The 25654-nt window shown below is 48.3% G+C and overlaps 1 protein-coding gene across 9 annotated transcripts in view; it reads right to left on the bottom strand.

Annotated features, from left to right (window-relative positions):
* SEMA5B (semaphorin 5B) overlaps positions 1 to 15484 on the bottom strand; it is a 260702-nt gene extending 245218 nt beyond the window's left edge. For 3 of the 9 annotated variants that reach the window (XM_084522998.1, XM_084522997.1, XM_084523001.1), the window contains exon 1: positions 15222 to 15484. The gene's annotated coding sequence lies outside the window, so the exon portion shown is untranslated. Of the gene's footprint in view, positions 1 to 2824; positions 2844 to 14165; positions 14263 to 15221 lie in introns of those variants that run through there. The other 6 variants (XM_084523002.1, XM_084523003.1, XM_084523004.1 and 3 more) reach the window with 4 other exon arrangements.
* Positions 15485 to 25654: the final 10170 nt, after the last annotated feature.

Raw genomic sequence — 25654 nt, 5'->3', positions numbered from 1 at the left:
AACTGTTAATGTAGACCAAAGGAGGTGACATTTTTACAGGACTACCTGACTCCAAGCACTAGCAATACTTGCAGTTCTGTAGCTGGCCCAGATGAGGTGTTCCCAAAGCTTTACAAATCCTAGAGAAGCCTCCCAACATCTCTGAAGTACCATTTGCTTTGTAGGGGGGCTGAGTCAGGAAGCACGATGCATGTGTGGGACATGCTCATGTTCACGCGGGAGGCTTGTAGCACAACCTGATGCTAGCCATGGATCCCAGATGTCTCAGGAATGCTCCAAATCTTCCGTCTAAGCTCTGCCCTTCCTTCAGTTCAGTGTTCAGCCAGGAATACTATCCACAAGAGGCCCAGAAAAGCTGTAAGCTTACAGTGTCCAGTGATCTTAAACAACCTCATCAAGGCTCGACATCCGCACACAGACATTTTTGTCGAGTGAAGGGACCATTCACAGGAGACTACTGTTTTGATTCTCCACACAATTTTTTGGGGCTGTGTGCAGCTTAACGTGCATACCAGTTAACCTTTTAACACTGCTAGTTGTCGGTGCCAATAAACTCAATAAAGGAACATTTGAGATCAGCCTCACCTAACTGTAAAATCGATCCTACCTGCCACAGCACAGCAAAGCGCTCCAGCTCCAGCAGCTCCGTGTGGTTTCGGCTCCTACCCGCACGAAAACACACACAACGCTCTCTGAGATGCTGCAGTCATGCTAAAACAATTTTCACTAAATGCCTCAAAGAGCTAAGAGATTGTTATCTGAAAACAAAGCGAAAGCATTTAAAGCACAGGGCATTGCATTTCAGACGGATTGCCACTGCTGTTCGTGTCACACAGGCAGGGAGCGGCTCCATGCGAAGCGCAGCGGCGCGGCACGAGGTGCTGCTGATGTTTGTGGGGTAACTTCTCATCCCAGAAGGACTTCTGATCTCAGAGAACAAAACAGATCCCATGTACTCTCTCACACCCTTCCACGGTGAAAAGTCGAGGCAAAGAGCTCTCGTCAGACATCCTCTTGGAGCTGGCTTAAACTTCCCGTCCCCGCGCCATCTGACCTCTGAGGGATGCAGAACCTGCCTGCAATGAGGAAATTATTGCCCAATAATCCAGGATGTAAATCTGAATTGCAATAGGTATTTCCTGCTAACTCCCAAGTGGATAGCGTATTGCACAATGAGAACATCTTGTGGTTAAGAGGATTACGCTAAACCACACGAAGGCACCCTCTGGTTATCACTGCAGAACCACGCAGGTGGGCACACCTGAGCTAGGAGACGAGGCACGGGCTGCATTAGCACCACCGACATCCAACAAGGAGGTACTTACCGGTCAGCTGATGCTTGTTCTGCTAAAATAAAGCCTTCAGAGCCATGAAGGAGAGCCCTTGAGCTAGAGTAAGTATGTAGAGAAAAATAAAAACAACTAACCCTGCCAGCTGCTAAAGATGTTTTTGTTTAAGCAACGTATTCCTTCCTTCAGTCCATTACCTGAGCAGGTTCAGCTATGTCTAATAGCTCTAGGAACACTAAGAGGAAAGGATTTTTGGAAGTCAGTATGTGTGTGAGACTGGACAGTTTTATGAATTTACCCCATCCAAAGCCAAGCAGACACAAAAAGCTGTCCCCATTCAAGTGGGATCTCATGGCATCCATCCATCAGCTCTGACACTGCCGAGTCTCCCCCAAATGCCACCTCTGTTCACTGCACCCCTGAAGCAAAGCCATGCCATGCTCACAGGGCAAAAGGGATGTTTTGGCTGCTGACTGCAGAGTAAAACCTTTCCTTTCATTAAGGATACGTCCGAACAGTGGCATTTCACTGGCAGACACACTCTTCTGCTCAGTCTCCGGGCTGCCATTTACAAGCCTTGTTCACCTGCATCCTTACCAGGGGCTCTCATTTGTCTGGAGCCTCTTGCCTCTCTTTCCATTGTAAGCAACTCCAGCTCAGAAGATGAAATGATTTAAAGTCAAGCTAATTATCTCAGCAGGAGCAAGTCAGAGCTCAAAATCTGCCCTCCCCTAGTAGGAACTCCTCACCCTGCAGTTAGGGAATGTGAAGCCGCTGGTAACTCCTGCAAGAAATGGGTTTCTCCCCTGACTTCTCAGGAGTTGCCCCTGTACATACAAAATCCAGGAAGGCTGTACTCCCCTCTCAGCTCTCCTACTGCCTGCACACCCCAGCCCCAAGCCGCTGAGCCTGGCTGGAGACCGCACACATCTCGGTACAGCTTCCCCTATTAACACAACGCGGGGACGTAGCACACTGGCCTTAATTTCTCCGTTTCAGTTTATCCTCCTCTAAAAGGGAAAGAAATAATACCCACACAGCATGGTGAAGCACTCTGTAATCCCCAAATGAAGGGTTCCGTAGGTGTGAAGCATTCAGAAGGTGTATTTATTTTCAAACTGCAGAAAAGCCTGCTGCTGCGTTCCCCGGCTGTATTTAGCACACCTCGCCATTGTGCAGATCTGAAGCAGACATCAGGGAAAGGAATGCTGCGATAATCAACTCCAAATCCCGCAATCTATTTGTTCTACTAATTAAAGGAATATTTACTCAGGAAGCAGGTTTACACTAGATGAATAGTTTCTAAGAACAAATATGATTTAATTATGTGTAGATGCAAGAAGCATACTACATATTAAGTAGATAAATTTATGCCCACTAAAAATACAGACAAAAGCGGTGCTTGGCTAAGAATTTTCTATGTTGGAGAAACGAAAAGGTAAGAAAAGGCTCAGAGAGTTATCTGCTTTAGAAGCTTGTTTAAAAGTGATCTTCATTTCTTTAGGAAGAAGAACAAGGTCGTTTCATTTATTTACCACATCTCTGAGACAGCTCCCTCCATCCCTGCGTTACAGGGGGACCGCCAGGCGCGGTGTGGCTACGGGAAGGCAAAGACGCAACCAGCAGCATGAGCTGGGTGGAGGAGTCTCGCTGCCAACAGCAGTTTTCCTTACGAAACCAGACAGACTCCCAGGCTCTGGAAGATGGCAAGCACCGCAGGAGCAACAGAGTAAAAGCAAATCCTTGGTGGGGTTTCTGACACCAAGACGGCAATTTTGAACTCAATCCATGGATTATAGCATACGGTGAGTATTTCTATGGATTACAGCATATTACAGCATACAGAGTATTGCTCTAGTTACTGAAAGAGCTGAAACAGAAAAGCAACATAATATTTTGATTTCAAGCTTACGAGGCAGAAATGGTCATTCGATGACATTGTAGATTTAAAAAAAATAATCACACATTTTTTAACCTTTACCATAAGTATTCATAAAATATCCATCAACACAGCATTTGGCCTTGCTTTATAGGAAAGAATAATTTCCCAAAAAGGGGAGGAACTACTTCAAGGCTCTTCTGCTTTAACACAAATAATTCATCATGCTTCTGCTGTCAAGCAAGAAAAAGCGACCGTGAGTGCAGGACTCGCATACACTGCCTCCCTCGATCAGCTAAGACAAGTGACTCAACTTCTCTTTGCCTCGGCTTCTTCCATGGTAAAAAGGAAATTTGTCTGTTCAGGAATCGCATAAAGGACCATGCAATGGGCTTGATATATTCCAGCTGGATGAGACACAAAATAACATCACAACTTTTTTTAATTTCTTCTTCCCGTCCTCTACGTGTGTTACCAAACATAGAGGAGTAACACAGTTCTGGTTGCTTCTTATCTTTCTTCTTCCTGTTGCCTTTCATTTTCTGCACGAGCTTCCTCCCTTTTCAATACCCTTGAAAACCAAGAATCATTTACTGGCACACCGCCACACTCCGATGTATTATTACCACCTGGTTTCATACCAACCAGAAAGTGGCCTTTTTTGGCAGATTGCTTGTGTCTTTGCACGGATGTAGAGGTTCTCCAAGGTATAGATCTTAGCCTACAAGTTTTCTGGGAGTCTTGCTGAAATGCCACGTAGCTTGCCTTGCAGGTGGACGTTCAGAGATTGACATATTTGAAGTGTATCTGCTGGCATTCTCCAATTCCTCCCGAGGTTTAGCTGATGGCAGCTGAATGGTGGAGGTGGAGCTGATCCTGTGCAAGGTCAGGGAACGGAGCAGATGATGCGTCAAGATCTGTTTATGGAAGTCTGGCCATTGCTACTTTAAATTAGCATCTGACTGTTTATCGGATGCAATTCAGTATTTTATTACTATGTTTAAGTCTCAGCCCTTAGAAAATACAAAACAGGAATTTGGAGGGTATGGGAGAAAGGAAACACAGCCTTTGAAACCCTCTGTGAAACAGAGGGACCAGCAAAATACAAAGTGCTTTGTAGCATTTTGGAAATTAATAGCAGCCCACTTTTATCAAATAAATGCTGTTGTAGCTGAAACAACACAGATTGCAGACACATTTGTAGCTTTCTGTCTTACATAGAAGCCAAAGTTTTCAGGGAAAGATCTTCCTACATCAATCTGCTTTGAAGTGCTTCCTACAATCATGATAATCTGTTCCAGAAACTGGTCATAATAGAAAACACCATTTCAAAGCAGGCTACAAAGTACATTTCCAAAAATGCTTTCAGTTACACCTCAATTGCAAATATGCCACTGAGCCACTTACTTTTTCATCGGGGAGGGTTGGCTGTGATAAGCACGCATTTTCCCCGATCCCCTGCCTTTTAATCACGTCTATCAAGTCATTGTGACTGACAGACATGTTAGCTCTGCTATTCAAAACAAATAAGAGATGTCGAAATTATACTGCTGCATTTTAAAGAGGTACTGTCAGGTTGGAAACCTGGGGCCAACTCATGCAGTCCTGACTTGGGCAGTACGCCAATCTCAAAAGCAAACAGTCCTTGGATAAGAACTACCAGATGCGGACTGATTTCTTTCTTAAGAGAGAAATCCAGTGTTTACTTACATACATGGAATTTTTGCTACTGATATCCCTTGGTGCAGGATCAGGCCATTATCTCTTCCGCAAATACCTCAGGCCATTCGAACTGCAGACACCAGATTATTCCCAGTTCCTCAGGCTATGTGCTTAAACCCCGGATTTGCCCAGGTAGCAGTCTGCCATGTAAATAATCCCACTGGCTCAGGGCCTTGTGCTAACTTCACTGAAGCACTTCAGCAGTTCATTTGGTCTATACGTGGAGAGAAGTCTTACTCAACCCAGGGAAGACCTTCAGAGTTTGTTGTTTTTTTTTTTTTTCCACTTTTTCAGTTGAATCAGCTCAGAATGGAAAAAAAAAAAAAAAAAAAAAAAAGTCTTATTATTTTACTTGTGTTTCTAATCAATTACTTCTGCGTCTCATGCTCAAACGTTTGGGAAGGTTACAATTCAACAGAAATAGAGATCTTGTTGTTTGGGGTTTTGTTTTAATTAAAACTGGAAATGCTTTTCTTGGCACTGGGTTTTGCAATAGCACAATCTTGCACACCTTATTCCGGAATGTGCCTCTGGTCCAACACCGTCCCTGTAGAGCAGGGACAAAGAGGTACAAATTTGTCCCCAAGTACTTGGACTCACATTATTTATGAGTCATCAGTCAAGCACAACTGCAGCTCCTCACTGAGGTTGCACCAGCGTAGCTGTGAGCAGAATTAAACTCTTGCACTTTTCACAGATGTCCAAGTCCTTTGAGAGCTTTGTAAATGGATAGCCAAGTACGCTGCCAGAAAACAAAGAGTTTTCATTAAATGATAACATCTTTCCAAACTAAAAACAGAAATCGGGTTACTTATGGGAAGGTTCTAGTCCTCTCAGATCACAAGTATCCCAGTTAGGGTTAGTACAGCCCAGCTGTACACTGGTGTAACTTTTGGGATAGTTAATGGTGCTTGCCTTGTGTTAGCAATCAAGAACCCAGGCCAGTAAATTCTCATTACAGGTCATTTCACTGAAATGAGTAACACTTCAAATGTTACATTTGGGCACTCCTCTGTGCACACTTTGTGCATTTGCACAAATTGCAAAGGTAGGTTTGGTTCTGCAGGACCAGGTCTTACACTCGCAAGAACAGCACGGCTGCCTCGCCAGAAATTCAGACTGAACTAAAAGAAAGAGTTTGGTTATGCCCAAGCAAAGTGCAGACAGATGTTCTGAAATTTTCCCACAGAGAGCTCCTCTGATACAACGCTGCTCTGATTTACAAGCACTGCTGCTGCTGCAGTCCTTGCCCACCTCCCAGCCATCCTCCTCTGCCAGCAAAAACATGCTGTTGTCTTTCAACACTACAGCTACTCCAGCTCTTCCCCAGGCATAAATTAAACCAGGCTGCTCATGCCAGGAGCTTCATATGCCACTATGCTTCTTTTCTGCCTTCCAACTTTATCTGCCATATAGTCTGTATTTCCTACTATCTGCTCAGTCCTGCTCTGTACTCTGTGCTGTTCCAGTTCTCCCCAGTCCCTGCAGCTGTCAGCATCATCACTCTGTCTTCTTTGGCCACTAACATCCTCAGGAAGTGTTCAAAGAGCCATCGGGCTGACATAAGGATTGAAAAACCACAGAAGAACCCAGTGTAATACTGCAGTATCACAGAGAAATTAAGAGCTGGCTTGATTGCAGTTCACAAGTACTTCCACCGCAAGCAAATGGGATGCTCTGCTCTCCAGATGAGAGCATAACAAGCCCAAGAAGCTAGCAACTGAGAAAGTAAGAGGCAATATAACCGTGAGGGCTGCTGAATTTTTAACATTTAACCAAGAACTGCAGGATGTTCTCGTCCTTCAGAAATATTTAAATCAAAATTGGGTGCTTGTTTAGAGTAAATGACCAGCTTGAAGTTGACTCAGCTCAGGGAAGTCCGGTGGCCTCAGGGAAGACAGAGAAAATGACTGAAAGCAATTTTCTGGAGTCCTCATCCATCCCTGTGGGAGGAGGGATTTGGATGGGGAGGAATCCCTGGAAACTAAAGTAAAACGTAAACTAAAGGGTGAAATGCTAAAATCTCTGGTTCACACATGTTCACCCACGAGTCAATAAGTGATTCATCCGAGTAAAGACTAAATGACCATCAGAGAGACTGCTTACCTAAATCCTGTCGTCTGCAAATCTGCCAATGGGTTTTCAATGAAAAATTAAATTTAGATTTGTCAGCCTCGACACGCTTTGTCTTTATGAATCTAAGAACGAAATATAACATCGGGAGTAATCTTATGCAGTCTCCCTAACTAATTCAGCATCCTGGATGCCTCAGCTTATGAATATTACAGAGAGGTTCCTGGCAAAGAAGGATGGCACAGGAACTTCAGCCTTCGTAAAATTAACTCATACCAGCTATTCTCAGTAGCATCATCATTATCTGTGAAACTCTGCTCAAATGAAGAATCAATAAATAAATAGGAAGAAGAAATTTGGGGGAAAAAATGAAGTGCTATTAGCATTCCGGGAGTATAATAAACTCATAATTTTCTGAAGCGAAGCAGCGAAGCCTGGATTTGCAAAGCAACCCCAGACAAGAAGGTGTGCAAAGCTCATTCCAAATATAAGTTGTTTTAATATTTCAAAGACCCATTAGAGGGAACACACAGCATTAGCAATATCATGTTTTGTATTCCTGATGTACAGTCCTGTGCAAATACCGGAGATATGTAGTAAATTACTCTCTTGGGAACAATTTCTGTTGGTTAAGGGGGAAAAATGTTAAATTTTAAAGACGTTAATCACTTGCTTTTGTTTTAATTCAATCCATATAGATGCGTGTGCACGTGCTTATATGAAAGTACATAACACAGGAATGATCCCTGCTTCGTCTGCAAAATGTGGGGCCAGTTGTGCACCTGCAATCATTTTCTCAAGCTGCAGTCACCCCAATGAAGTGAACTTCTTGGGTGAGTGAAGCATTTGCAGGACCAGGTACCATCACCAGGTACCCTCCTGGCAATGTTTAGCAAGGAGGTAAGTGTGTAGCCTTGGAAGGCACGAGCCTACAGCTCTGATCCAAGAAAGCAGTGAGATGAAGCATTTAATTCACGGGATGTAGCCACATATTTGGAGTTAAGGATGTGAGTAAGCATTTCCAGGGGTTGTAACCTTACCTCTGCCACTAGCTCACTGTGTGACCTCGAGCAAGTCATGTAACACCCGACTTTTCACAGATGTCAAAGTCTAATTCCTACTGATTTCAGTCCCTGGCAATCCCTCCTACCTGGCGCCCATCTGCCTCCTTACGCTTCGTGATATCTTTAACAGACGAGCACAAAATGCTCCGGGCCGTAGTCCTTCTGTGCCTCAGTTTCTCTCCTGATGACTTTTACTTCTGACTGCCTAGCACTGTCCTCAAAACAGAACTAAAGGGGAGTTGCACTCTCTTACCACTTAATTATCGTCACAAATCTGGACCTGTGGAATTCCTTATAATTTGCATTACATACTTGACAGCACCCTCCATCAGCAACGAAAAGCAGCTCAGAGCTGAAGTCACAGTGCACGGTCCTATTTTGCTCATGCTGAATAAGGTATGCATCTCTCAGCTGTTTCATCCTACCACAAGCCACTAATGGTCTTTTATTTTAAATAGGTGGTTTCTGGCTGCAATTACCAGCACAAGCTGAGCTCTCTCAGACAGGAGGAGCACCTTGGGCTCAGGCAGAAACCGAGCCTCAGCTTTGTATTTCTAATGAAAATGCCCTTCAGATGTGGAGCGGACCCCAAAAAGGTCGGAGAGTGAAATATTAAGTGATTTATAAATGCAGACTGATTGCCCCGTCCAAATCATGTGTTTGAAAATCTCCTTCTGGCAGACAGTCGCCTTCAATCAGGAAGAGAGAGCAGAGAAAGGAACGTGAGGCAGAGCGGGGGGATCTGTAATCACTCTAACAAACTTCTGAGCCCTTGCCAAGTTTTCCTTCCCTGCATTATACAGACAGGCTCCAGAACGCGCCTCTCGCTCGGCGTTCTTGAATTTACTGTATTAGCCTGTCAAACTGAATTATCCAGGGTGAACTTCCTACCCTTTCCTTTCTCGTCTTCTTTTTTCCCCACTAATCTTTGATCTATTGTAAATCAGCATTGCAGGAGATAAATAAGCAACCTTTAGCTGGAACCGCAGGCTGAACAGCTTCCACGTGGCCAGCAAACACAGCAGAGATTCAACCTGTACAGCAGGCCGGCCGCGGGCAGCATCCTCCTCCCTCCAAGGGCTGGCCCCAGACCCTTCCACACTGGGTCCCTAATCCAACACCTGAGCTGTGCAGATGGTCCCAGAGCCCGCTCAAAGCCCTTTTGGAGTCACCAGGAACCTCCCCAGCCCAGTGAGCTGCTTGGCCCTGCTTCTGCTGCGAGAACGAGGATGTGGCCAAGGCCTCGTCTGGGGTCTGCTCCCTGCCCCTCGAGAGCATCCTTCCCTCCTCAGGTAACCACCCCTACCTGTCACAGCCGTGCTGGAAACGCCAGCTCCATCCCTACTTTTGCACCACATCTGAAACTTTCCCTGTCGTCCCTTCAAGATGCAGTTTAAGGTATTTTTTTCATTTTTACTCCACATCAGTAACCTGTACGGGGCTCGCACTTGAAATGAAAAATACTACTTTTAAAATGACAAACACTGAACGCAGGACATTTGTTACCACTAAAAAAAGCCCTCTCTGTCTATGGAGGAGCATAATTCATTCACTGCTACATGCACCCACATTCTCTCCCGGGAGTTTCACAAATTCGCATGCACTCCCAGCACTAAATTTTGCATTTCAATCTAGGCATTAGCTATAAAAGATGTGTAAAATCTCATGTAGTCAGACAGAAGCAGCTCCCTATTGGCTACATAATAAGCATCTTAGGTGGCTCCAGGGTATAAAATTATTCCAAAAGGGGTGTGGAAAAAATTACACCGCATAAATTGATTCCAGATCCACCTGTTCCAGGTGCCAGCAAATTTATTTTGCTAAAGCCATCTGCTTGTCTTAAGAGCTAACAGTTTTTGAAGACTATGGCACGAGCAATCTGCAAAATACACAAACTTCGGAAGCCACAGACCCTTAAACTGCAAAAGGCTCGAAGACTGCCTAAGCAGGACGCGGGTGCAGGCAGCATCTCAGCTCGCCGTCTGATCCTCTCCTCCATAGCACAGAGGGCTCGAGGCTGCCGGGGGGACCCGTTTTGCAGCGCCAGATCCCCACGGGCTGCTCCCAATTGCTGAGGCTGCCTCGCGGATACGAAGCCGTGATTGAGGCTTTGAGTTCAGCGCAGCACTCGGCCGAGATCACACCGATCACCGCGCCTCTTCTCCGCAGGTTGCCGTGTCCCAGATGGTCACACGGTGCTGCACAATGGGCAAAGTCAACCCTTTGAAACCAGCACGCTGCAATTCGGAAGGCTTTTAGCGACAGCCTAATGGAGAACAAGCTACATATGGGGACTACCAAGCCCCGAAGCATTTCGCCTGCTGCACACAGCAGAGACCCACAGGGCCCCATATTTATTGGGGTCTGAGGGAGCAGGATGCTGATTTCTGGGGAAATGTTAATGAGAACCAAGAACGTGCAGCACCTTACAACACTGGGCGTATGGGAAGAAACTATCCCCTGCTCTCTCCACAAATGACCCCTTGCTGAAAAGCAATGAAATTACACAGATGACTTAGAAACTTGCGAGGTGTTCACAACTGATTTGAGGATTAAGACGAGCAATCAGCGTGTTTACTTACGATCTCATTTAAAGCTCACTACAAAGTAAATAAAGACACACCGGGCCTTAACCAGCACAGTGCTTCGGGGTGTGCCTAATTACAAGCACACCAATAGCCCCGTCGCCAATTTGGAGTCAGCTGCTGTAACTCGGTGACATCCTTCACATGCAAATTACCTGCCAGGCTCATTGCAGCCCGGCACAGTTTGCTTTGTAGACACACATTAGGTAACAGCGGTACCCAAAGCACCGCCACTCGCGTCGGAAAATCACTTGGAGCTATTCTGCACGGGCCTTAAAAGCGAGAGCTTTGTGCCAGCGCCGCAGCAGAGGTAACTCTGGGAGTCGTAGTGCTGTAGTCAAGGAGACCTTGCACACGGAGAGCCGCCCTCCTGCCTTCCCAGCTCTGCTGCTCGCACGCTTGGAGCCCGGGCTGAGGAACAAGGGCTGCCAGGCAGTGTGTTTTGGACACCCATGAGAACAGAGGTGAAATAAATACCGAGGCAAACCGTGCTTGCAGAATAACCCCCAGCAAGGAAGGCACTGTCCACGGGAGCTGCAGGCTCCAGTACCTGTCAAAGCCTTGTTTCTCGCATGCTGCCACAGAAACTAATGAAAATTGCAACCGTGGGCAGAAATGGGATGAGTTTGGGTACTGGGAGTGCTGGAAGTCAGCAGCCCACAGCGCAAAGGGAAGAGGAACAATGACATACAGTAAGACCAGTGAGTTTTTCCTCCTTAAAAAGAAAAAAAAAGGCAACAGAGCAGTAACAAAGAACTGTTATTTGATTCTCAAAGTCAACAGCACTCCTATGAACACAGCCCCTTTCAAGGCACAGCAGGGACAGCACTCTCGCACCCCACAGCCTGTGTCCGTGGAGTTTAACACTGACACAAAGAACAAGGATGCAGCCCAAAAGGGCACTAAACAACCAGGATGCGACCCACAAGAGCGGCAGTTCACCCTCGCAGCATTCAGTCTGTACGAGGTGAGTCCAGCCCCCAGAACTCACTCTGCAATCTCAGCGGGCTGTGACACCAACTCCACCCCAAGAGAATGGCCCCAAATTGCTCCCACCGCTACCTGCATCCGATTCACCCTTCTTCGGTCCTACACCAGGAGTCGGGGATGTTCTGAGCCAAGGCAAACCCAGCTGCTGCCTTCACACCGGGCAGCACCTGCACCGTGGGGCTGGGCACTGCTCCGACAGTGGGACGTGGCTGCGGTGCTGGCCAGCTCCCTGTCCCTTACTGCTCCCCATCCCTTATCACTGCCCATCCCTTATCACTGCCCACCCAGGGCCAGGCTGCTCCCGAGACCCAGAACAACTGGAGCCCAGCATGGCTTCCCCACGAGAGACCCTCTGCAACACCGCTCAGTAAAAAATTAACTAGGGGGTGGTGATCCGATGGTTCCAGGCGTGCGGATAAATACAAGGTGAGAAGGCTCTGGACGCCTTCTAAGAGCAGTATTTTGTATGCCGGATTGATAGATTTCTCTCGGCTGGAAGCAAGTGAGTTCTCAAACAAAGTTAAATTTAGAAGAGAAAGTGTTCATTTTTCTCGCTAAGGAAAGCAGCGATGGCAATTCCTCAAAGGGCATTTATAGGACCGGCACTCCAAGCCTGGGGCCTCACCACCCCTGCCTAAAATCAGCGGTGTAAGCGTGGGTTAGGGTTACTGCTGCTCACTTAACATGAACCCAAGTGGCTCTGAAATCAGGCGGTGTTCTCCCACATGGCCGAGCCTTCCCTGGCCAGGCTGGCACATGGAAGCGATGCAGCCCTGAAATAAAGCACCAGCTTTGATCCTGCCTCATTTGCGCCCCCAATTAGCTCCGCTGCCTCCTGTGTAAGGAACCACCTGAGTGAGGGTTTCCGGACAACAGCCCCAGCGCCCGGGTCCCGGCAGAAACAGCTCGCATCGGCCCTGGAGGCAGGGAGGCAGCTGCAGAGCGCATCGCTTTGTGGCATTGTTTGATACTGCCCCCTTTTGCCAAACAGCAAGGCAACAGCCTCGGCTGCACAGAAACTTTTCAGGCAGTGTGGTTGTTTCCAGCCAAGCACACTCCTGCAGATGGTCGCGTTTAACCCTAGCGCGGCTGCTCAGGCGATCACCAAGCCTGGCTGCGGGCGCACCGCGTTGCTCCAGCCCCGTTGAGCATCCATCGCACAGCCGCTGCTCTCCGAGGACGGGTCCCCTACCAAGGGCTGAGCGTGTCCCAGCCTGAGTCCTGCAGGACTTTTCCGACCGACTCCAGGGTGAGTTACAGAGAAGCACAGACCGTAAAGCCCAGGTGTACGTTCCCCTAAGCCAGCTTTCTGTTTGGAGAATAAACAGCGATCGTACCACGCTACCAATACCATTTTGCTTGGGCACTTGCTTAGTCTTGCTGCACACAACCAGAAGCCCACAGCACCACCTGCATGGGGTCCCTCTCGGGCTGTGCAGGCTCCTCGTGGACCCGTCCCCACGCCACCTCCTGCAGCCTGTGGGATCCGAGGGGGCCACCCCGACACAGCTCCTTCCCCACGCAGCCCCTCACCCCCTGCATCCTCCTGCTCCAGCCCTTTGTCTCCCGGGGCTGTTCTTTTTCCCCGGCTGGAGTTTGCTCCTTTTTCTCCTCGCCGGCTGCCCCAGCTCGGTGCGGGGAGGGAGGGAGGTCAGGGAGGGCAGCCACTGCCAACGCCAGCGGTCCCACGGGCTGGGGGCCGAACAAAGCCAACATCTTTGTGCTGAGCCCCCCTGACTCCAGGATTAACGTGTCGCTGGCGGGGTGGACAAAAACTTAATCTCTTCGAGGAAAGAAGGCAAGATACAGGGAGAGGGGAAAAGGAGAAATAAAGGGAGAGAAATTGCCTCCACGGCACTGAAAACGCAAAGATCCCCGACTGCAGCCTGCCTCGTGCACAGCCAGCTTAGCCCAGTCTGAACAGAAAAAGTTTGAGCCCGAAAGGGAGAGAAAAATGAAGGAAAAAGATACGGACGGTTCGAGTGGCTGTTTGAAAAGAAAACCTCTGTTAAAAAATCCCGAGTAATCTGCTTAAACACCAGCAGGTTTTTTCTTTTCCCCATTGCCTTCTTCTCTGCAGTTTATGACCAGTTTTCTCCCTTGGGTGCTTACAACTCACACATATAATCAAGAGCACTTTGCTGTGTGAGTAGCTTGTTCCAGCTCCTTGCACTCCTCCTCCTTGCCTTCGCTCACCCCGGATCTCCACTGATCTCCAGCAGCAGTGGGAATCAAAGCCCATTATAACTTTTAGCCTAGTTGGGCTCTATTTTATTCGCAGTGCAGGCAGCTTGGGGTCTCAGCCTACCGCCGAACCCATCCGGAGGCAGAGAGAGCTAACCTCTTGCCGCTCAGACTATAATTTAGGAGCAGTATTTTCTGTAATGAGAGGGCACATTTGCACAACAAAAAATGAAACTTTACTATGATCCCAAACCGATATACCCAGACATAAATAGTTCAAGGAAAAGAAGGAAGAGGGGAAAAAAAAAAAACAGGACTTGGCATCTACCATGTTTGGAGACCTTGTTTTAGGACAGGAAATTATCTAAAAGAGTCTAACCTGAGCCAGCTGAGGACAGCGAGCCTTCAGGACACAGATACTCCCCTGCACTCCGCCTAACGCCCGTGAGCAGCCAGGTTGGGCACCGACTTGGCAAGCACACCTTTTGTTTGTTTCCCCCGAGGCGTAGCAGCAAGCACGCTCCTGGGCAGCACCGCGGAGCAGATGGCAGTGTTGGAAAATACACATCTCCAACTTTTGGTGTGGGTGTCGGCGCTGGATCCGCAAGGGTTGTTCCTGGGAATCCCCCTTCTCCCCCCCCCGCCCCACAAGTTTCTAACAATACGCGGAGCGAAGGAGCTGCACAAGGCTCTCTGCTTCCCTCTCCCTCTCCCCTTCGCTTTTGATCTCCATCAGGACGTGAGCTGAAATTTAATGGGCCACCCCTACCACAAAGACAAATTACCATCTGAAAAAAAAAATAATAATTTAATATCCCTCCATCCAAGCCATCCGGCTCCCCAACACTGCACCCCTTCCCTCCCTCGCAGCCCCGCTCAGCGGGTTTCGGGAGAGCCGGGAAGGTGCTGGGGAGGGGGACAGAAAGAGGAACGAAGCCACCTCCGGGGCCACCTCCTAGCTCCGGGACTGCCAGCCCAGCCCAGCGTGGGGCCACGAGCGCACCCTCACACCCCGCAGGGGGTCCCTGGACCCCGTAGGGCGTCTCAATGCCCTGCAGGGTGTGCATTCACCCGTGGGGTGTCCCCATACCCTGGAGGGTGTCCCCACGCTCTGCAGAGTGTCCCTAAACCCCGTAGGGTGTCCCCATGCTCTGCAGTGTCCCCACACCCTGTGGGGTATCCCCATGAACACAGGGTGTCCCGATGCCCTGCAGAGTGTCCCCATGCCCCGCAGAGTGTCCCTACACCCCGCTGGGTGTCCCCGCGCTCCGCAGGGTGTCCTTACACCCCACAGCGTCCCCCAAGCCCCGGAGGGTGTCCCCACACCCCGGAGGGTGCCCCGACGCCCCGCAGGGTGCCCCCCGGCCCCTCTCCCCCTCCGCAGCACGAAGTTTGCTCTCCCACCTCCCTCCCCCGGCCCCGGCGCGGTGCTTACGGGGTGTCGGCGGGGCTCCGGCTGCGGGGCTCAGCGGCACATCGCGCTCCGGCTGCCGCTGGAGGCCGGCGGGGAGCGGCGGCTGGCCCCACGGCTGGCCCCACGGCTCAGCCCCACGGCTCAGCCCCACGGCCCCGGGCTCAGGGAGCTCCGGCCCGGGCCATGCGAGGCGAGGAGGCGGCGGCGGCGATGCGGGGAGCCGCGAAGTCGGGCCCCGGGTCCTGCCCCGCGCTCCGCCGGCTCTTCCCGGCGGCTGCGAGCAGCGCGGCTCCAACTCTTGCCATCGGAGAGCGGGGGGAGGAGGAGGAGGAGGAGGAGGAGGAGGCGGAGGAGGAGGAGGAGGAGGTAGGGGAGGAGGAGGGAGCTAGGGGCTGGCGGCTCCGGCTCTCCCCGGTGGCAGCCGAGGGGCTCCCAGCGCAGGGGGCGCGGAGCGAGGGGGAAGGAGAGGGGAAGGGGGCGAGGGCAGGCACGGGGAGGGCTGCAGCGGGAGAAGGGCGGACGGTGGGAGGGGGCCCCAAATTTTTTTTTTGGGGGGGGTCAAAGTTTGGGCTTCGGTCCCCCGTGCCTCTGGAGGCCGGGGGGCATTGCCGGCGGAGGGCCTCGGCTCTTTCTTTCGCTGCCGGAGCCTCCGACAGGGCGGCCTGCGCGATGGCGCTGCGTGGGGGTCCGTGCACAATGAGCCGGGGGTTATTTTATTTTATTTTATTTCATTTTACTTTTTTATTATTTTTTTTTCTTCCCCACGCGGAGCCGGCCACTGATGCTCTGTAAAACCAGCGGCACCGTGCCGGGGGTCCGGCCGGGGTGGCAGGGGGCTCCCCCGGGTCAAAGTCACGGCACAGAGGCGCTCCTTACCCCAGACGTGATTATTTGCCCCGTCTCCATTTCTCAGTTCTGTAGTCGAGTAACTAGCACTACTTCCCCTCATGCTGGAGCACGTTTTTGGATACAGTTTGCCCGAAATGGACAATTTGTAATTTACATTTTCCATCCGATTTCCACGTTAAAACACGCACCGCGAAGTTGAGGGCAGGGAGCGGGTGCAGGCTGAGCGCAGCGTGGCTCTGGGTCCTGCCCAGACCTCGGGTACAAGGATGTGCCTCGACTCGGGCAGAGCCTGAAGGGTGCTGAGCAAGCAGCCCCGGGCACGGCAGCATCTCCTCTGCCCTCTGTTTCCACCCCCATCTCTTCTAAAGTCCTACAGAAAAACCCGCACTGATTTGTTGGTACAGCATCTTCTTGGGGTATTTGTATTAATTTCGACGTGAATAGTAAATAACTGTTGAGCTCATCCGTTTCCCTAATAAGCAGGATGATATCTTTCAATTTAGTAAATTAAATAATGACGTGCAGTGTTGGGAGCAGGATGCAGCGCGGGTTGGTACCGCTGTGGCAGGGCCGTGCTGGATTTTCCCTTTTCTTTTTTTTCCTCCCCAGTCCTGCTGCAGAGCGGGTGCTTTGCTCACCCAGGTCTCAGGGGCAGGACCCCAAAAAGACCCCCAAAGCTCTGCCTTTCTTCCTCCTGAGACCTGCAAATTAGGCACTGAGCGGCAAGCAGCAAGTAGCATGAAACGAGGTAAAGGAAGGGGGTGCCCCCCCTCTGTCAGCATTTAAAGATCTCTGGAGAGCGCTTTCCTATTAAAGATTGTTTGCCCGAAAATCCCCCATCGTTTCCCTGCTCCTGTTCTGCTGTTTTGCCCTGCAGAGCTGGCAGTCCTGCTGGCCATGTGCATTGCTCAGAGACCCCCGAGCGAAGGTACCAGTAAAGTCCTGGGCTGTTTTTTGGCCTTTCAGTCTGGATGCTGTAATTGGGAAACACGGCAGGACCCCTCCAAACCTCTGCCCCACCCGGGAAACCACTGACTCCTTTCGGTAGCAGCCATCCGATGCAAAGCAATACAATCCTGCTTCTTCAAAAAAAGAAGTGCCAAGTTAAAATCGGGGCGCTGGGCGCCCAGTGAGCTGTCCCCACCAACTTTTCCCACCTCCAAACCCTAAAGCTGGGCAGGGCGGGCCGGGCCGGGCCGGCTCTCACCGCTAGGTGCTGCTGGTGCCTCCCGATGCGCCTGCAGCCGCGGCTGCCGGCCGGCCCGGAGCCCCCTGCCCAGGGCTAGGGGGGAAAAAAAGGGGGTCCCGGGGCAGTGGGGGGCACCTCGCTGCCTGCAGGGTGCTGGGAGGGCTGGGTGAAATGGGGCACAGCCCCCAGGCACAGCTGGGCGCGGGTATGGGGCTGTGGGGTGGGTAGCAGAAGCTCGCTGCTGAGCCCGGGTGTAAAACGGGGATCTGGGGGGGCTGAGGACAGCGGAGCTGGGCTTGTGGTGGGTCAGGTCACCCCAAGACAGCCCCCGAATTGCAGCCGGTGTTGCGTTTGCCTGCCGAAGCAGGGCAGGCTGCGTTGATCTGCAGGAAATCAAGCCGGCGTGGCTGGGCGGGATGCACGGCGCTGGGTTTAGGGCAGATGGGGAGGAAAATCTCCAGTCTGGCCTCATCATCCAGAGACTGGACGGCAGCGCTTGCCCCCGCTTGATCCCTAAACCTCGACTCCGCAGCGGCAGTGGTGTTAGAAAAGCGATTTTGCTGTAGGTGGCCAGAGCATTTCACACGGCGTGAGGGAAGGGGTGCACATCAGTGACAAGACTTTAAAACGATGCTTAAATGTAGAGCACACGCGTTCAGGTGGTCACTTCAGCACCTGCCTACGGGTTTTTACCTCCCTGGTGCACTGCAAGGGGGGGAAGGAGGGCTGCCACGAAGGAAACACTCGCACCAGAGGCAGCGAAATGTTCTCTGCAACTTTGTGCTGATGCAGGCGGCTGCTCGGAGCTCCTAGACGGCGCGGTGTGTCCTCAAAAGGGAAAAAACGCCCTTCTAAGTACAATATCAGCAAATGCTCAAACGAAATGGCATGCAGCACTGGTGATAGTAAGCATTATCCTGAATATTTAGATCTAGATCTGAAGCCAAGTGGCCATTAGCCATTAAATATTTAGGTACAGGGCTTTTTTTTTTTTTTTTTTTTTTTTTTCTTGAATTTAAAATAGGTTGCTAAATAGTCACAGTTGTGGTTTCCAGGCTCTGGCTGGTGGCGACAGTAACGTTTTAATTTATACTAAAGAAAAGGCAAAGTTAAATCCATGACACAAAGTGAGAGTCAGATGACCTGAAAGCAGGAGAATACAAATGAGCTCCCTGGAGAGAAAGGGCTGTGATGGAACAAATAGAATAATACAGAGGGATGACTTGACACTATCACCGCAGCGACTGTATTTCACTTCTTTGGAAAGAAATGAAATGAGCTTAAATTGGGACAACTGCTTTATTTCAGAGAACTCTATCTGAAGCCCCTGCTGCCTACAAATAAGTGATATACAATTGTTTTCCGCCCTGAAGACAGGTACTGTTAATTGCCAATTTTCATACGTCGCGTGACACAGCGAAGTCAGCAAATGTCCTGGCAGTCAGCAGAGGCAGGCCTGAGTATTCCCACCGAGGCTCACAAGGGGAGAGAGGTCCCTGTTTGCAGAAAAAGGCTCATCAGATGTCCAGGCTGAGTTAACTACATGGTACAGCAGAAGGAGGGAATGTTACCCCGAGACACTTGTCACTGCCCACTGAGCATCCACATGTGTACGGCGCCTAGCAGTCACCTATTTTTGGCAAGTAAAAGGAACAGTGACAAATTAGTCTTGAACAACACCGTTAAGAGGTTTGATGCCACATCAGAAACTGCTTTTTTCCCTCCTCTAACTCAAGCTCTGAGGCCACAGGATGTGTTTATTAGAAATTACTTCTGCCTTGAGACTGGAAGTTGGAAACCTACCACAGAAGACCCTATTGTGTTCTAAGATATTTATTACCTGAAGGACTGAAAACTTCCTCGGTAAACACATGCGGGATTATTTTTTCTCGGGAGACATCGGGACCTTTACAATTAGACTTAAACTTTAATTTAAAGAGATGTTTTCTGGCACATAAGACATCTCACTGAACACTCTGTACAAGGTCTGGATTTGAATAGAAAGTGAATTCAGGCCCGTTCCCAGCTTATCCACTGCCTTCATACCCAACATCAGGTAATTCAGCTTAAACAGGAGCTCAACACTTGCAATTTGCCTTTACAGCCTTTGCAGTATCTTGCCCTGTTCTGTTTTAAAGGTTTACAGGGTCTGCTTATACAACAAACTGCTGTACCCAACGTGTGATTGACAAATCTGGATCTAAATATGAGCAGGTTTTGAAGGTACTGGCTTTCCTTCCTCCGCCTGTTTATGTGATGAGCAATGTCTTGATAATGAAACTCTCGGTGTCGAGTTTGGAAAATGCAGTTCTCGGTGTGCTGGCAACGTGAGCGTACTGGAGAAACTGCATATCCATTCAGCAGATTTTAATTCCCCCGTAGTATTCTGAACTCCTGACCTAGAAAGCCACTCCGAGGACTTGAGAAGTTCAGAGCACTCAGTTAATGCAGTGTCCTTCCATACCTGCATGCTTTAATGAACTTAACTAAAATCCATACTGTACGTACGCCGTCTGTGATATTCAGTTGCTTGTAATCAAAACCAATTGACTTTCAAATCTCACCCACTTTGGCTGCAGGGCTGCTTAAACTGAAAGGTCAGGAGCAAAAAATCGTATTTTTTAAAAAATATGAAACATTTTTCTAGTCTTCTTATTCGGCGTATGAACTGTTTTTAAAAGTGTAATTTTATCTTTAGGCAGAGGCCAATTAGTTTAAAGTTCAAGCCTCCATTTTGTAGCTTTTCAGACAGATATTTAAAATAAGGACCTAGAATAGAAACTGTATTCTATCTTCACCTATAATGGTTGTGACAAAGCCTTTCCTCTCTTAAGAAATGGGCCCAGTGGGACTGACGCGGGCAGATACATAGGCTTTGGGAAAGCGTGGTTTCCAACTTCACAGCTTCAGACATTTCTCAACAAGAAATGTAACCCTAAACACAACAGCTCTGCCTGCTGCTCTAGCAGAACAGTTCATTTCTGCACATTGTAGCCCTGGTCCCTCTTGAAGTGAGAGGCCTTTTCTGGCTTGTGACCCTTTCTGGCTTGGCAATGAAGGCCAGACAGTAGGGAAACGTCCTTGTGAAGTACAAAGGGACAGAGGTCTCCCCCAGAGAGCCCTCTCTGCCCACTTCATTGAAGCACAATGGCCTCTTCTCTCCCACACAAGCAGCCAGGTGGTGGAAGCAGTCCTGTGGTGAATGGGAATCCTGGCCCTGCGCTAAGCTGTCCTAAGAGGAGCTAGGAATACGTGGCATATGCATATTCCCTGTTAGCTTGGCATTGGTAAACCTAAACACCAGGAAGAGATTGGGTTGGGTGTCACTACTGTGTGCAGCTTGTTTCAGGTTTAACAAGTTGGAAGAGACAGCCACCTTTTTGCTGGCAGTACCTCAGCAGAGATTGCGGGATACCACAAGCGTCACATTACCAGAAAGCCACGAACGCCATCGCATTAGACTGTGCACCGCGCTGCTTCCTAGCTGGGAGTGTCTGCTTCCCCTCACAGGCACAGCCAGGGATGTCAATAAAGAAAAATGATTGCAGCAGAGTGGGCTAGCGCGCAGAGAGAGAGGCTTTCTGCTTTGTGTTTGCAGCAATTAAAACCCCTACACCTTCTGCACAACATCACGTCCTTCCTTCAGCTCGGCCATCGCAACGTGTAGCAGTGGCATCTCGAACAGAAGGCACGAGAGCAAAGCAAACAGGGCTGCAGAGTGGATCCTGCAGGCACACAGCAGCAGCAGCACAGACCAGGGTGGTTGGAGTGGGCAGGGGCAGGTATTGAGCTTTAGCAGTGTGCTGTTGTAATCCTTCTTCTCAGGTAACTCCAACCACTTTTCCCATATAGCTAATTATACATTACTGATTATCCATTTTATGTTTCTTTCCCATGCAAGGTCTTCCATCAGAAATGGCTTCACTAGATAAAAACTTATGTATAATCAAAATACAATGACTATATGTTTTTCCAATTAGCAGAACATGCACTGCAAAGTACACTGTATATTCAGCCTAGTCTGGTGGCCAGAAGTATTCCATGAATTCTTGTCAACAGCTATTAAGAACCCGACTCCTGCCAGATAAGCTGAACAATCTCTCTTGCTGACTAAGGCAATATGTTACCCTACCGCTGAGCCATATGGCCCAGGGTGCTGGGACACAGCGCGCCCTCCAGCAACACCTACGCCAGAGGAGCGGCTGCCACACTGGAGGGCAGGGTTTGCGTTCAGAAGGACCTCAACCAGGCAGAGGAATAGGTTAGATGGAACCATGTGAAGGTCAACAACAGCATATACAAAAGCTGAAGCACCCCAGGCTGTGAGCGACCCCAGCTGGAGCTCAGGGCCTGCAGAAACAGAGCTACTGACCGGCTGGAAAGACCCCAGAGAAGGTGGATATAGGACTGGAGCACCCGATGTACATGGAGAGGCTGGGCCACGGGGTTTGGTTAGCCTGGAGAAGAAAAGGCCAACAGGATATGTCATTAGTCTTCCACTACCATGATCCCATGGAGAAGACAGAGCCGGACTTTTCTCAGAGACGCATTGCAAAAGGACAAGAGGCAACAGCCACAGGCTGCAATGAGGGAAATGCTGTTTGGAAATACGGGGAAAAAAAAATCATTGCAGCAGGACGGGTGCATCACTGAAGCAGGGGCTTAAAGGGGCTGTTCAGTCTCCAGCCCCGATGGTTTTGTAAACTCGACAAGACTTTGAGCAGCCTGATCTGATTTTGAAACTTGCCCTGCTTTGAGCAGGAGTTTGGACTACAGCCCTCTAGATGTTCCTTCCAACTCATTTTTTTTTTCTGAGCCTACAGTGTAAGACCCAAACACCAAGCATCGCAACCTGTCTGACAGTCATACAGTTGCTTAAAGCTCTGTCAAGGGGCCAAAAGAATTTGGGCATTAGAACAGTGACCTACCTAAATCTCAGCTGTGCTTTCAGTTAGTAGGTAACTGGGTTAAGTGTGATCAATTATTTGATTGCCTATATCTCACACTCAGATTGTGATAACAGACTGGCATACGAGGTTTGATTCTCCTCTCCCTTTCCTCAAAAATACAAGATCCAACAGTGGTAGAGAAGGGGAAAAAAATGCAGAAAACCTGGTTTTCCAGGAACAATGAATGGAACTGCCACGTTTCATGTAAATAGTATCACTGATCTATGATACTATCATTTCGACAGTCAGCAGGCCAAATCTCACCAGTAATTCCTTCCTCGTCAAAACACATAGGGTTACTCATACAAGTAAGGGTTTGCAGGCATGCAAATTAGTTTGTAGTAAGGTGGTTAAAGTTCTAAATCATGTATTAAATTACTTTTATTGTACAAGTTTAACTTCATTTTCCAAGCTAGTCTCATGCAACAGAGCTGCAGTAATGTAGGTATTCCAACTGAAGGAGTGATTAGCTGCCGATACCTTCTAAAATGAGATTTGTAAGCCAGATCATTGGAAAGATCAGCGGTTTGTGTCCTGGGTGTCATGAGAGCAGAGAGGTGGAATATTGGCAGAAGATTAGGTTTATTTTTGTATATGTGCTTGAAATATTTAGACAGACTAGGATAGAAATCAACTTGTAAGGTTATAAACCATGATCCAGCAAGGCAAAAAAGTCACAAGCGAGCCCATCTCAGGTGTTCAAGGAACATAAATATCAATTTATCATTGAACAGTGGCCCAAAGTCCCATTAAATTTCAAGGGACAGCAATGATTTTCAAGCACTTGCTTAAAGTTAGGCATATGCTTAAATGCACTGATGACCAGGGGCATTTTTACATGAATATCCCCACACAATCAGTAGCATTATAAGTTATGACATTATACCCACCAAATTTGTTAATATTGCAGGCATTGCTGCATCTCCTTGTTTCTGTATAGGAGCATACTGCAGACAGGTTTGATTTTGCCACAGGAAAAAAAAAAAAAAAAAAAAAAAAAGCAAAAAAAAAGCATTCCAATATGAATCATCTGCCCCGGCCTGATTAAATAGAGAAGTTAGACACCAGTTTCTCTAGGGTCAGTTTGGGCTATAAACATTTATTCTCATGAAAAATGTATTTAGACCTTTAAAAGGCTTGGCCTGAAGTGTAACAACCCCTGAACAATCTGATTGAGACCAATATATAAGCAGCCAGACTAAGATGCGAGTGCCTTTCCCTCCCTCAGGAGCTTTATCCTTTACTATTTGTGGGTTTACCTGTTAATGCTCATCATGGTTATAAGCTCTGACTCGAGAGCTCTCATTAATCACTGCCAAAAAACACTGCATCAGGTAAGCAAACATATCAGCTGCTGAGCTGAAGCAGCAGTACTCGCTTCAAACTGTCATTTGCTCCTGACATAACAAGGGAAAAAATTGTGCAACCTAAGTACCAATAATTTTTCACTGCATGATTCAAAACAAGCTTTGGAGATTGGTGCCACATTGCTACAAATGATGACACCGAGGGCTCGTGAAGTTACAGTGATCAGCGCTGAAGCACACATCCTCTACCTGACTGCACGTCTTGTGTTATCCCCACTTAGAGTTACTCAGAGGTGTTCGGCTGATGAGCCTGGATAATGATGTTAGATTTGGACTCAGGCCTCAGTATTGGGGGAGAGCTTGAAAGCTAGGTCTGAATAATCACATCCTTTGTCAGAGCCAGCTGTGAAGTACACTAGAAGGTCATCATTTTACAAAAAATTTGGGTTCACTTTAATCCAGATTTTCACCCATAATCTGGCCCTAATTCTTGCTCTGATTAGCAATAACCAGGCAAGACTTTGCATAGGCTTTCAGGCAATTAGCAGTTCAGTTCCCAGGCTGCCAATTTTGCTGACTCTGAGAACACAGCAGTTCTCAAACTATAATCTACCAAACTGCCGCTGTCACGGTGGTAAAGCATCTGTCAGTCTCAGAGATGTGATGTCTTGCTGTGGTTTGGAGCTCAGGTCAAGATTCACTGAAGATTTCCAAGTACTTTTTTTTTTTTTTTTTTTCCTTAACCAGCTAGACCCTGCAATAAAAGCATACTTCATCGATGTCTTTCTGTGTCAGGTATGTCTCTGCTGTAAATCCAGCTGGGAGCAAATTTGCAGCCAATGATCAAAACAAAAAGGCAACAAAAAAAATGGGAGGAGAGAACCAACATGCAGAGTGACCTAGAGAGAAAATTACGTGTCTGCGTGCAAGAGAAAAAGTGTGTGTAGTAACAAGTCTAAAATCGCAACATTCTGGTTAGAGAATGCTGAGTGATGGGCTGCCTCAAAGCAGATGAAGGAAGCTTGGTTTCCTGTTTGCTTCCTAGAGTCAGTCCTATTTTGCTCAACTATTTTTCTGGCAGCTGCAACGCATGTTGGAAAAATAGTGAGAAAAGAATTGGGACACTGCAAGGAAAAACAGAATATAGGAAAGATAAGAGGCACCAACTGTGTCAGGGCAATGTTTGAGAATCACTGAGTCCAGACATCACAGGTTGCACTTGCCATGTGGTTTCAGCCGGAGATAGTATTATTCACAAGCAATGCTCAGTCCATTCAATAGTGGATCTTGCAGCAGCTGTTACTTTGCAGCCCAGAAATGGCTGAAATTCAGTGGTAGGCAAACGGATGCCAATAGTTCCTAAGTGTTTAGGCAGTTCACTGGGTGGAAAGGAGTTACGAGTTTATAAAGAAACATGTTTATAACTTACTATCTTTTACACAGATGTGTGCTTTATGGGAAAAAGCATGACACAATTAATGCAACCTTCTCTTTAAGGCTCACACAGGAATTCCTTTAGATCACAAGTTGTAGTCTGAGTACTTTGGGGACCCACATTCTACTGTTTAAACCGGGAATGGCATGAGGCCAGCTGGTACAAATGGCAGCTCTCTTTCCATGTTCACATGCTGTAACACTTGCATGGATTTTGTCTAAACTCATACGTGAGTTGTCATGGGATTCCACTCCCTGCTTGTTTTTTGCTGTGCTGATACACCGACACTTCCAGAGGCAATTTTTCATATCATGTCCTAACAGTGGACTGGGTTCATAGGTACAAGCGACTACTTAAATGGTGGAGGATTCCTGTCTTCTATGTATGCAAGATTAAAAAGGGAAGGCATTGGAAAGAGAACAAAAGGCCATGCAAAGGCAAAAGAATGCGAAACCTTAATTAATTTGTGGAAGTAATAACATTTTCCTCAGTTACTCCTATTTTCTGAAGGATAGAACCTCACTGATTGAAAGATGCTCAGGTCAGCTATGCTCTCACTTGTCAGCAGCTAAGTTGCTGCAGCTCTTGTAAAATCTAAAATCTTGTGAGCTTCACACACTTGTTTTTCAAGGCTACTCTCACTCAGCCTACAGTATAGGAATTGTCATATGTTATAAAACTGGCAATCTATTCAGATCAGTATCCTCTCTAACGGTAGCTTAAGA

Source organism: Aythya ferina (genome assembly GCF_964211825.1).
Source record: "Aythya ferina genome assembly, chromosome: 6".
Classification (NCBI taxonomy): domain Eukaryota; kingdom Metazoa; phylum Chordata; class Aves; order Anseriformes; family Anatidae; genus Aythya; species Aythya ferina.
Note: the sequence above shows the minus strand (reverse complement) of the source record. Positions and strands in the feature narration are given on the sequence as shown.